Raw genomic sequence first — 11342 nt, forward strand, 5'->3', positions numbered from 1 at the left:
GGAAGTAAATCCTCCCTTCCTTTATTTGGTCTTATACTTAAGGAATTCCAATAAGTTGACTTGAGTTGCTTCTTGTTTGCACCCAAATCAAGGAATACCAGAGACCCTTGATTCTACAGGAAAAGGAAAGAGCTTTCCCTCTCCTTCTGGTGACAAGTGTTAGTGCTGCGTTGGGGGAAGGCTTTGAAAATGCTGAAAGCTTCACCTCACGGTTTGCTCTCCTTCTACACCTCCTGTTTCTCTCCTTTCGTCTGTGTGTATCTTCCTTCTGTCATGAGCTAATTTGACTGAACACTGGAGTGGAAGATTAGGTCATTAGTACATTAATGCTACTTGACTACCTATTATAATAGTGTCACACATCCAAACACAGAGCTTGAGAGTTCATCATGTTAGCCATTGATTCTGTATATATGCAACAGATCTCCATGTCCACCCAGGCAATCGTGTTGCCACTGTTGTCCAAAAGCTGTTACTATGATAACTGTTAATGAGATGCATTTGGAAAGTCATTCTGGTTCTGGGGGGTTGTGAATGCTATGGAAGAGTGTACCATAATGAAGCCTAGCAACTATTTTGGTAAAGATTTGTTGCTGCTTTCACTGATCTAATTCATATGCAGTAAAAATCTTTGTGGATATGTGCACCCTAACTTCATTTCTGCACCTGAATATGAGATTTAAGTTCTTAACGAAGTCCATAAATGTGGAACATGACTGTATGTTTCTCCAGGGCTCAGTGGGAGAAACCCTGTTCTTCAGACAGCTCTCTCAATTGCAGAGTTCGGAAACTGGAATAGTGGTATCAGGGAAATAAAATATCTATGGATTAAGTTGGATGACAAGTGGTAATAAAAGCAAAATGAAGGCAGATTGCAAATTCAAAGGAGTGTTGAAAAGTTGAGACACACAAAGGCTGTATGCTGAGGGAAAGAAAGCAGTTATATTTCTTCAGCAAAACTTAAAACTTTCAAAAAGGTAGGAATGGGAGGACCTCTTTGTGCGATATTCTGTTGCTTGGAGCCTTGGCTATGCAGTTTTCCCCAGCATTAGACCTGTATTTTGAATAACTGTTTACATTGCTATGACAACCATGTAGACTGGCCATTTCTTTGCTGCATTCACAAACTAAAAGAGCATAAAACCCCAGAACGTTTTTTCAGCGCTGTGTAGTCCTATAACCCCTCTCTGATCTAGTTCTCAATGGCCACAATTAAGAGAGAGTCTCATTTGCTCTTGCCACCTGTCTATTCTACTTTTGTTTCTTTTCATCTAAATTGTTGTCCTTCAGAGGCAGGATCTCATTAATCACGGTCTTTTCCCAGTAGTATAACTCCAGTGATTTTCAGAGATTACCTGTAACTTGTGAGCAACACATTGATGAATGATCCCTTGAAATTTCACGTTCAATCTCTCTGCTAAAAGTCTATTTCTTTTAATATTGCAGTTTCTTCATTTTAGATAATTGCACCTTTCTCGATTGTCAGATACTCAGAGAAATAAGTGGGAAGAGAAGAATGCTGTAACTGAGTCATTTGTGAAATGACATCTTTTTTTCTCTTCCTCCTCCTCAGTTCCACCATCATTTAGGCACAACCTACAGAAAAGGATGCTCTGCTATCCAGCAGAGATGACCAAGTTGTTTGGCATAGGGTTGGCATTAGCAGATTCAGTATCTTAATGCAGAACATGCAGACTACCACGAGCCCCAATCCCTATGTCCATAGCCTTGCACGCATTTTCAAACTTAATAAGGAAATACTGAATGTATTCTTTGAACGTGTATTAACAAGTAGTGGCTTTAGAATTGGCGAGCATTTGTTTTTGCTTAGGACTGTGTATCGGTGGTGAGCCAATGCCCACAGCAGTTACTGCTGCAGGTGGAATGGAACTTTCTGGTTATTGCAGTAACTGCAGAACAGTATTGCGTGTCCATTCCTTTTTAAAAAGATGGACACCTTTCCATAAATTCTATGTTTACATTTACACAGCTACTGAATCTTTTATATGCAATTTCAGTGGAATAACGTCTCCTGCAGTGCTAGTCTGTCAGCTCCTATTCTATTCAATTAAAAAGGGCAATGAATGCAAGCAAAAGCGCTCCATTTTTCTTGAGGTCTAATCTTTGTAAGAAAAGAAAAGGAATTTGAGATGCGAGCAGCGCTGCATTGTGGTACAGCAGTGCATAAACAGCATTTTTTTTGTTCTTTTCCTGATTAGGTGCTTCAGTGGTAAGTGAGGTAACAATTTAAAAGAACTAACTCATTATATGAAATGACTCTGTCTGCTGTGACACTTAAAATCATCTTGCGACACTCTGGAGCTCAATGCATAAAATATTAGGTTGGTAAGTAACTCTCCTGCTGGATAGAGCCTTTTTCTTTCAGAAGTTAACCTAAGGATATGAGAAATCCGTCCCTGCATATAGCGTCTGATCTAGTGCCAGTGCCTAAGGATGTCCTTGGAAAGATTCCCATCTTTAAACACTGGATCAGGGTCCACAATGCAGTAGCTGAAGTGCTGAGGCTTGGATTGGCAGCAGTAAAATGTGGCATTGCTGTTTTTAAAGTAGAAAAATGGCTGGGAGAACATAAGTTGACTGTAGAAATACTGACAAGAAAAAGGGAGACTTGTATGAAGGCAGAATAAGGTAATTTATAGAGGAAAAACCCTGGGAACCAGGAAGAGTATAATAGGTGTTTTTTTCCAGCTCACATCTCCTAAGACACATACAGGAGAGTAACACTAGCCATTTTCCTCCACACAGATGGGTAAATATTATCCTTTTTTTCAACAATACGAAGGGTAGGGGACAGAATTACATCACACAGTGAAGTCAGGGTTGATTATTGTGGAATGGCTGAGGTACATGTGTGGAGATGTCCTGCTCCCCAGGAAGGCATTATTAGCTGGCTGCAAGATCAGTTGTCTTTTGTCCAGAATTATGGGACTAACAGGTCTGCACATGATCTTGAAAACACATTCAGCAGGAAAGGAGACAATCCCTACAGGGAGCTGCTGTAGGTTTTTATGGGCTTTTGTCCTCATATTTGTAAGCCCGAAGGCAGCAGACCTTAGAGTGGCAGAATGGTAAGCACAACATGGAGCAGAGGTTTTGGTGATAAGCCCAGGATCGTGTGTATTGTTTTGTTAATACGTTACGTATAATGGCTATTTTTTTTTCTTGTATATATGCACTACAGTTTGTGCAATTAGCTTGTGGTCCATGTATCCCTGTATCTCTGTAACTGTACTCCAACTGAACAACAGCACATTATTAAAGCTGACATCAGGATTTATGAGGCCCTAGTGCCCAGCCATGTGCTTTGAAGAATAAAGCATGCATGAGCAAATCCACAAAACCAGGAACCTCTCTGGACATGTAGGAACGGTGATACTTTGCATTGTGTGGTAGCAATATTAGGAGCCAACAAAGGGGCTGGTTTCTCTCCCAGAGCTATAGTGAATTTGATGGCATTGCACAGACTTGGACATATATTAAACAGAGCCATGTTTACTTGTGCTGCATAAGAATCACAGGGGAAAGCAAAATCAATGTTTTCCAAATGGAATAGAAATAAGCCGTTAGGGAAAGAAATGGTATTTTCAAGCTTCTTTGAAAGGCAACACAAACAATGCATAGAGTAAAAAAAAAAAAAAAAAAAAAATCCTCCAAGAAAAGTCATTTACAAATGTCTTCTTCACTATATATTTAACTTTCTTTCGAGGTTAAGGCATGGTAGGTGCCTGGTGTTACTTTAAAAGTGGAGTGAGTATGTGCGTGAACAAATAGGCTTTGGAATTGATATTTTGAATTGCAAGCTGCACAATGCATTTGTAGAACTTGACAGCAACAGAAGACACTCAGATTTTAGAGTGGCACTCAGATGACACTGAGAGTGCATGATGCAGTGGTATAATGAAATGGAGATCAATGTTAAAATGAATGTAACACCACTGAGGAGTACACACAGATCGATACTCTTGTAAGCCATGGAGTATAATCCAGCTATATAGGTCTTGTTAGATAGTACAGTCAATTCTGTTTTTCTGCATTTCTCAAATGTACCTTTGACTTATCTGTCCCAAAGACCGTATTAAAATGTCCTCCTTTTGGAAAGTAAAGGCTTGAATCTTTGTCTTCCCATCCGCGCACATTAAAGGAAATATGCAGTGCATAATAGTAAACTCCCAATCCTCAAAAATGTGAAATAGAAAGATAAGATGAACAGTCAGCGCTGATCTGTGTGTTTCAGTAAGTCTTTGAAATACTATTTTATCTTCATTGCCTCCCTCACTGCCCCCATCCTTTTCTTTCAGAAATATATTTTAAGCACAATTACTGAAAATGTAGTCTCAAGGGAAAGGGGGAGGTCAGTCTTGCAGCCCTCACTTACGTTGTGCAAAGAACTTGCTTATGGTTATTTTCCACCTTCTGATTTTTAGAGCTTAAAACCATTTTAAAAAGATCAGAGAGTTTCTCTCTTTTCTTGATGCATGGATAGCCTTGGAAATGGAATGTGATTATTAGTGGAGACTGAAGTGTGCACTCTCTCTTATACATAGATATGAGAGACATATAGTATATCAGCATGTATAATCCCTAAAGAGCTGAGGATATCCATGTTTCTTCTCATGCCATTGCAAACATAGTGACTCTTGGAATCCCCATGCTTTATGTTTTATAGTTGGGTGATTTGTAGGAACTGATGCCAGTCAAGCTGCTGTTAATGACTCTAGCATGTCAAGTCAAACTATTCCCTGAAAGGAAGTAGCCAATGTAAATATAAGAGAGTAGTCAAAGTTTATTTCCTTCTTGACAGGAAATTTAGTACTGGAAGCGGTGAAAATGATACTTGAATCTGCCTTCAGTTGATCCCCTTTTACTGATTACAACACGCGCCGATAGCAGGCAAGCATTATTCATCAGTGTACGTGCTGTCAAGTAAGCAGGGATCAGGAAGTGCATGAAGCAGCACCAGCAGCAGATAACTGCAATACTCATTACTCTTATACTACATGCATTTGATGTGCAGGATCACTGAACTTTCGTTTTTTGAGTCCTAAGTTTGCCAGCCCATGATAGCAGCGTCCAGAATGGACAACTCTTGCCTGGCTGGATATTGTAAAATAATTTTCCTTTGGTGATGATGGATGAGTGAATGACTGCGTGGACATAACAAATTAAGTGGGGTTGGGGTGTTACTCTATGATTCTATGAAACCTAGTACGTCAGCACAGGTGAGGTGGTGGGAATTGCATTTTCCATCTATTGCTAGTGTGTTTTAGTTCCAGGTCTCCTTAAGACATGCATACCCCTTAGAATGAGCAAATTGTTTTCTTTTCAGCTGCAGTTGTATAAAGTATATGTCTCAGTTTCTAGTTTGTATTTATCCTATCCTTATCCACAGTATGGGCATTTGTATTTTTCCCAGCCATTTTCAAAGGATGCTACCCATTCTACCCTTTCATTATTAGAGCTCTGGTTTTGTACCTGTTTGCTCACTGAGACAATGTTATTATTTTCAATAGGAGGCACATGTATTTATAAAGAGTGGAGAACAGCGAAAGCAAATAAAAATAAATTAATAAATACATAAATAAAGTGGTGCTTCAGGGAGAAGTTTCTAGGCACAATCTAATAGCAATGACTGTGGATGCCATTAGCACTGTGTTGATTCCACATCCCCTGGGATAGTCTAATAATTCAGCTTGTATTTTCTAGTTCCTTTTGGCCTTAATAGCTATTAGGATCATTAAGTGTAATCTGCTAGGGACTCCAGATTGTAATGCCTTTGTGAGTCTGAGTCCTCTTATGAGGGTACAAAGCTGATGAGAAAATAAAGCACTCTACTTAGTTTGTCAAGACCCTTTTCTCACTCCCATTCCAAGCTCTTCTTTTTCCTCCAGCTGTCTACACCCTGCCACTTGTCACAGCTGCTCATGAACTTCAGTTAATCTTCACTCTTTCAGACACTATGGCAGCTCTAAATTACCTCTGCCCTCTCCCACATCTATCATCCTTGCGTTCTGGTTAGCAGTTGACCTCATCTACTGCAGTGTTGGGTGCGTAGCTGATGAGTGGAAGGAAAAAAACAGGATTGTTACCACTGCAAAGGCCACTCTGAAGTATGCAACCTGAAGGAGGAGTGTCTATTAGGAAACACTTCTTCTCAGAAAGTCTATTGAGGCACTGGCACAGGCTGCCCAGGGAGGTGGTGGAGTCACCATCCCTGGAAGTGTTCAAGAACTGCGGAGATGTGGCACTGAGGGACGTAGTCAGTGGCCAAGGTGGGGATGGGTTGGGGTTGTACTTTTGGTGATCTTAGATGTCTTTTCTGACCTTTATGATTCACAATGCATCCTTGGCTTCAAAAAGTTCAGCGCTGTTCTAGGGGAAAAAGCAAGCCCTTGTTAAAGGGGTTCTCCAATGTCATATTAATTGGCAACGCTGACAGTACGTATACAGCTGCAAATAAAGGATATCACTTGGTTGCAGAGAGAAGCACCGCAGTATACAGATAAAGCACAGACATTTGACTGATCTGTCACTCCTTGCTGAATTTGTCTGAAATTTATTGCCAGTTAGATATCATTTCTCTCTGTTTACTGATTTGATTGAAAGGATGATTTACCAAGGCTCAACATCACATTGAAAACTGCCCTCTGCTCCGAGGGGTAATGAGTTGTAGACGCATCTTCTTCTCCTTCCTCCTGTGCCTGTGAGTGATTGCACAGCAAGGAGAGGACCTGTTGCTGCTGGTGGGGCAGAGCGGCACTTCTGGGGGGTTGCTGGACTTACTTTGGGGTCGACCCACTCCTGACCTCTCCCAGCAGGAAAGGAGATATTCTTTACATACATGAGATATGTAGGTGATATTCTATACATACATGAATGCATATATATATACACACACAGACACACAGTTTAAGTTAAGTTAGCAGCAGAAAGACAAAAGGGAGCATAGATGAGAGGGAAGGAGCAGAATAGGGAATAACAATGTGTAGAACAATGAAAACAGCAAGAAAATAAAAGGATTAAAAATACCAGAATGTGAAATGACAGATTATCATTATCCCTACTGTCACTTCATGATGTGACTTGGCGTTGTTTGACATTGTGTTGGCTGATTACCACATCCCAGTCCTCTATTTGTTTCTCGTCAAAATACACTGGAAACTAATGCCTTCTCTGTGAGTGTGTATCTGTTCTGGTTATGGTGTTTTTTTCTTAAACAGCCCTGATATTTGTTTCAATCTCAACAATACCCATCGTCTCACCTTAATTTACAGAGTCATAACTAGCGGTATTTCTTTCCAGCATAAAGAGTGCATTGGAACAAATGCCACTATTTATCAGCTGTAATGCAGTTCTTTGTAAAGGTCTTATGTGAGCGAAGAATATAAATGCAATGAAAGTCTCACAATAAATACCCTAAATCCTTTATTGCCTATTTATGGTGTAATCTCTCTACGGTTGTACAATATATGGCTGTTTAGAAAAAGCCTCAGAATACAGTTATATGGTTTATTTACCAGGAGATGGCAATGGTGATCTACTGCAGTATTAACTTATATACATGGGGCCCATCTTCTGCAACGCGACAAACTTCAGTATGAATGAAGCCAAAGAATCCCAATACTGGCTTTGCCTTTCTCATTTCTGACTTACTGTGGTTGCTGTTATTCATTGTAAAAAAAGAAAGAAAGTCTTCTATTTTCTTCTCATTTTTGATTGAAGTTGCTGTCACGAGGTTGTTTTAAAAATGTCTAAATACAGTCATAGTGGTATCTGGAAAACAGAATATTATTTAAAAACAGGGGAGCCAATGCCATTGAATTAGACGTGCCACATGTCAGAAAAAATCTGATGATTGATGAAAGTAAAAGCTGAAAAGAATGTGCTTAGTTTTACAGTATCAAATTCAACTTGAGTAGTTAATGAAATATAAATTACAGGTTATGCTATTAAAAATCACTTTATAATTTTCTATTAAGCTGCTTGAAGTATGGTCTTAAACCATGCATACGCAAACCATTTTACAGACCCTGAGGTTATCCATGGGCTGCGACATTGTCTGAGTTGTCACAATACTTCAACATTTCATAAAGCATGCATCCATTTTAACTGAATTGATGCAGCAGAAAAGTTCACACGTGGGAGACAACTGCCATAAGCGGTTGTAATATCTACTGTGTTGTCTGCTGTTGTCCATTTGTTACTTTTCCCCCCAGAAAACTTGTGCAAGCTGACGAGGTTTGTGTGTTCACTGGGTATTTGCCAGCTTTCCAACAGAAGCAGCAGCAGGTGGTTCCTTTTTATGTTTGCACTGGGGGCACTCTGTATGGTTCCTCTGCTCTCCAACCTGTATGTGGTCTGGGGACAACGCTGCTCACTGGCACTACTCTGGAGACCTGGAATCGTGCAGTGTTACTGCCTTGCATGCTGTCTTTCACCAGGGCACTCCCACCACAGTTTTTCCTTCGGTATTGAGATAGGCGGTCCACGTCTTACGACTGTCAGTATGCGGCTCTCAGTTGAGAGGTTTATCCACCCTCAAGTTAAAATATAAATGCTTAAACTGCATCTGCTCCTTGTTATCATGTCATACACAGTAGGACCGGTTTAGATGTACGGCTTTACATGAGACCGTGCAGCCTTGTCATTGCCAGTCCCACAGCGCTTGATATCTGAGGATCCCTTTTGACTGCCACCATACATTTACGCTGCCTTTATGCTAGCTTGCTCACGTGCTGCTGACAGTGACTTGCCCCAGCATGGAGCTCAGTGAAGAATTTCTCCATGTTTTACACAGCCTCTCATGTGAATGTTGCAGCCCCAGTGAGTTTTATCTTGCCTGTACCCAAGCTAGTGCCTTAAATCCAGCTTATGTGTGTGTACTGGTGCTGCATAGTCACAGTAGTGACTGCCATAGAAACATGACGACAAAAGGCAGGTTCCTCTATGCACATGCTTGTCCCAGGGACCAGCACTATGCATCCTGCAGAGGATCACCAGTGACCACGTGGTTGTTTCTGCTTTTCCCTGCCCTGAGAGCAGTATTGAGCTGTCACAGTCCCAAGAAAGTCCTTCCCAAAATAAGACCATTTAACTATTTCCTGCTCTACTGCAGTAAATAGTTAAATTGTATTGTAGTAACTGCAAATTTAAATGCCAGTGTTATCATCTCTCTGCTTTTGTTACTGCAGCGTTCCCAGGGGGAAGTGGCCAGACAGTGGGTGTGTGAGTGTAGAGTTGGCAAGGAGTGTTTGTCTGTAGCAGTAGATGGTACAAGGGGAAATAATTGTTTGTGTGAAAGTATCAATTTTATGCTATTTCAAACTTTTTTTTTTTTAAGGCTCTTTGACCTCACAGTATCTACCTATCAATACAACGTCTTTACTTTTCTTCCTCTGTTCTGCATTAGGTGGCATTCACTCAAACCCCATCTGGTCAAGGAAGAAACGGCATATTCTCCTTAATGCTGCTCTCTCCACACCTTTATGTCAGACCACTTCTGTGCCAGGGTCTGCCAGCTCAGTACTCATTATCCACATAAGGGAGAGGTAAGAAAAATTGTTGTCCTATTTTGTCTTTTTATTTTTTGAATGAGAAAAGTGATTTATGGAGCAATATGAACTGACCAAGTAAAAGCTGCAGAAGAAACAGAGCAGTGCTCAGTGTTTGCTGGCTTCTAGTACATTGTTGCATCAGCTAGACAAACTTCCATATGTCTTATCTCTTTCTATTTTGCTAGCAAACAGCACAAAGCCAATCAGTGCTGCTGCCTTCCCTGGGCACCAGGGCAGCCACATGTTCTGCCTTATGGCAACATCCTCCAGCAGCTTCCATATCCAGCAGGGCTGGGAATTGCTCTGTGGTGGTCCTGTCTCTTCGAAGAAGGATTTCTTAGGAAGGGCAGAATGATGTTCAGACTGACAGCTTCTTGTACTCGATGCCTTGTCTTCTCTGCTGGATCTCTTGCTGTGAATACCTCGTTCATGTCAGTTGCGTGGAGGGAAGAATTATGAGTTTCCCTTTTCCTATCACTTATTTAGTACCCGTTTTGCTCTCCCTTGTCTTACCTACTTAGGTTGTGCTTACGGAGCAGGGATATGAGTGTTAGCTTTAGATGAATTAGCTCAGCTGTCCTTTTCCTTCACTGAAACCTGTACTGTAAACATAGCAGACTGCAGGCTCTGGGAGAGGGGGAATTATTTACGGCCTTGTTTTTACATTGTTTAGTAGAGCAGGGCCCAAACAGGAGAGGCTCTGGATGTGACCATCATGCAGATCGTTTCATGGTGACCCAGCGGGAGAACCAAGGCCAGACTCAGAGGTTAGCAGTTCATAACGGGTAAAGAGAAGTTTAAATTTCTGAATTATAAAGTTGTAAAAAAGATTCAAAGGGAAGTAAGGGCATCCTCAGCCCACTCTTTGATAGTACAATACATAAAAACCAGATTTTGTAGGAGTATAATAAAAGATTGTATAGGAGTATAATAAAACCCAGACACAAGTCTGAAAAATTCATTAGTTTCTGCCATGACTAAAATAAGCACTGTCTATGAAAACTACTTTGCAATGGTAATGAAAAGCAAGTGGAAAAGCAAGTGTTAGCACCAGTGCTGTGACGTGAAATAATTTCTGTATACTCAGATCTGTCATTGTGAACAATGTTGTTGATTATAAACTACATCAAATTCTCAGTCTCCCCCAAAACATGTATTTTATTTTGCAGTTTTTGTGGTAATTACGAAATCAACAGAATACTATCTAGTTTTACCACAATTAAGCTAAATACATACTTTTTAGATGATGTAAAAAATACTTGTTAATGGTAATGTCTCCATAACAGTAACTTCCACCCTAGAACAAGCGACAATGTTTCTTATGCGTTTTTAGGGGTGGCATTTAATGATAATGGTGATTTTCAGCTTTCCCAAGAGTTTTACAATTTAGCAGGTACTTGGATGCAATTTATAATCAAGATTTGACCTGCAGAGCTTCATTTATTGTTACTCGATAAGAGAAGCCTCCAAGATTTGAATGAATCTCGTGGCCTTTTCAGCGTGCATGAGTATGATGGAAGGGACGATGACACAGACTTATGGCACTGCAAGCAGCTCTCTGAAAACAGGTTTATATCCCATCACTTGTGAGATAGTGTTTGCTCGTAAAGCTGTTACCATGTCATTGTGCTGAAGACCTCTGGGCTCAAGGAAATTGAGATGCTTGTCCTAGGCACTCTGCGCAAGAGTGGCCGCGTGGTATTTTGGTTCAACCACTGCTGCTTGCTCAGGACTGAAGGTCTGGGCAGGGTGTTGTGTCCATGGTGGGCA

General features: G+C 40.7%; 1 long non-coding RNA gene across 1 annotated transcript in view; it reads left to right on the forward strand.

Annotated features, from left to right (window-relative positions):
• LOC107054117 overlaps positions 1 to 11342 on the forward strand; it is a 102129-nt gene that overhangs the window by 58272 nt on the left and 32515 nt on the right. Inside the window, exons 4-5 of the long non-coding RNA XR_006930994.1 lie at positions 9428 to 9566; positions 10246 to 11140. This is a non-coding gene — a long non-coding RNA (uncharacterized LOC107054117). The remainder of the gene's footprint in view (positions 1 to 9427; positions 9567 to 10245; positions 11141 to 11342) is intronic.

Source organism: Gallus gallus, chromosome 9, assembly GCF_016699485.2.
Source record: "Gallus gallus isolate bGalGal1 chromosome 9, bGalGal1.mat.broiler.GRCg7b, whole genome shotgun sequence".
NCBI lineage: Eukaryota > Metazoa > Chordata > Aves > Galliformes > Phasianidae > Gallus > Gallus gallus.